This window comes from Chiloscyllium plagiosum, unplaced genomic scaffold (assembly GCF_004010195.1).
Source record: "Chiloscyllium plagiosum isolate BGI_BamShark_2017 unplaced genomic scaffold, ASM401019v2 scaf_10356, whole genome shotgun sequence".
Classification (NCBI taxonomy): Eukaryota; Metazoa; Chordata; class Chondrichthyes; order Orectolobiformes; family Hemiscylliidae; genus Chiloscyllium; species Chiloscyllium plagiosum.
The window spans coordinates 51,926-54,141 of NW_025215275.1; the positions used below are offsets into that span (position 1 = coordinate 51,926).

Here is a 2,216-nt window from a genome sequence, read left to right on the forward strand (position 1 = left end):
CACCATCCAGTTCTGTGCCTGACAGTAGGACTGTCAGAGGATCACATCTCTCAGTTAGCTGTAGCTATAGCTGCGGGGCAGTGGGTAACTCCTGGTTCTCATTGGGTGGAGAGTGGACTTAGGGACGTCCGTTGTTTCCTGTTTGGGGGGAAATGCCCTCCTCTTCCCCATGGTGCTCTGTCTCTTCTTCTGGTGGTGACCCTCCTTGCGCCCATCTGAAGCATCTGAAGAGCTGCCCTTACTTTTCTCATGCAGTTGCCGTTTCTGCCTTTGCTAAAGGCTTTGGGGAACTCGCAGGATTATCTTTTCCTGTTTATAACAGGAATCCATTCCTCTGCCTCCTTGTTTACATCCTCTTCCATTGCATCCATCTGCCCAGCTGGAGCTACGATCAGCTGTTGTGTTTCTCTGCTGGCTGCTGTCTCATCCACTCCAACCTGTTCTTCTTTCTGTGTGCCATAAGGCTCCGTTTCCCTGCTGTCTGCGTGGACCTTGATGGTCTTTGGGGGTCCATGGCTCACGTTGCCACCACTGGCCTACTGTGCGTAAGTGGCGACCCACACACGCCCCTCCCCACACGTTTTGGGCAGGTATTGTACATGTGGCCCACCTCTCCGCACAAATTACAGCTCTTTGCTTCCTGCTTGCAATTCCTTCAGAATATTACCTTGCAGGCCGCCATGTGTCCCGATTTCCCGCAGGTTGGGCACACTTACGGCTGCCCTGCATATGTCAGGTAGCCTCTGTTCCCTTCAGTTGCGAAGCTGGAGGGTGGGTGGAGGATGTTACCGTTGTCATCGACCCTCAGGGTTACCCTGACTTGGGATGTTACCGTTGTCATCGACCCTCAGGGTTACCCTGACTTGGCGTTTACTGGTCCAGATCCCGAAAGGGTCGACCACATCGGTGCCTTCTCCCTTGACTTGGACATATCTTCCCCAGAAGGTCAGGACATCAGGAACATAGACGTTGTACATATGAATCGTAACAACCCGACTCCTCTGCAGGAAGCACACACAACGGGACCGCCGACAAGGTGGAGACGAGAGGCTCCCTTTTCTTCTCCTTGAAGACCTTCAGTAGCTGCTCGCACTGTTTCACACTCGTGAAGGTGATGTCAAAACAGCCTGCCCTAGGGAAATCCTGCAGACAATACATGTCCTTTTCTTAATTTCAATCATATACTTTATTCATAAACTATTTTGATGATCTGTAGAATTGGTAGTACCATTCATGGGGGAACCTTGCATTTCTTTACATAAAGAGATCGGAATTAATCATTTGTATATACTGGCCTGTACATTTACCATCCATATATTTAGCTGAGGCTTCAGCGGAGCCCACTTACTGTGTGGACCCCCTGTTCTTTGACAGGCAGCCGTAGCACGGTGGCCTTACCCCCTGCCCCAAGCTTCAGCACATCCCTCAACACGTAGTCCTGGACGGCGGACTGTGCCAGTCCGCAGCACTCAGTCGGGGTCAGCTCCTTTAGCTGGAATATTAACAGGTTTCAGACAGACCAAACAGCGTCCTTGACCGAGTTGGTGATCCTCTTGGCACAGTTGATGTTTGTCTCGGTGTGAGTCCCAGGGAACAGACCGTAGAGCACGGAGTCCCACATCACAGAGCTGCTCAGGACGAACCTTGACAAACACCACTGCATTCTTCTCCAGACTTCCTTTGCGTAGGCACATTCCAGAAGGAGGTGTGTGACAGTCTTGTCCCCTCCGCAGCTGCTTCAAGAGTCCGGGCATACATAAAGGATCTCACAGGCAGAGCCCTTCTCACTACCAGCCAAGCCATGTCTTGATGCTTATTGGAAAGATTTTGCGATGAGGCGTTCTGCCAAATGACTTGTCAGTATTAATATCTGATACGTCCCTGATTTAGTGATTGAACATTAATCTTATTTTTGTTGGAAGGAGTTGATTTGGGAGCTTGCTCCACTAACATCCCGCATCGTCCTAGTATTGCAGTGTTTCTGGGAAAGGTGCATCCCCTCATTAAACAATCCAAAAAAGCAGTTTATTTGTTCACTTTTGTGTGTATTTGCTGAATTTCTCGTGTACTGTGTCTATGCAAAGCGTACAGACAGCTTTTGTCTGGTCAAGTCAGAGTTGCTTTTGTGCAAATCAACTTGGTCGAGGTTACAATTCATCTGCGTCTTTCAGTACTTGCTCTCAATGTTCTCACTTCATCCCTGGTGCATGCCGCCT

The 2,216-nt window shown here is 49.7% G+C and overlaps 1 pseudogene; it reads left to right on the forward strand.

Moving 5' to 3' along the window:
• The first annotated feature begins 1,826 nt into the window (after nt 1–1,826).
• Nucleotides 1,827–2,001, forward strand: LOC122548247 (annotated as a pseudogene).
• Nucleotides 2,002–2,216: the final 215 nt, after the last annotated feature.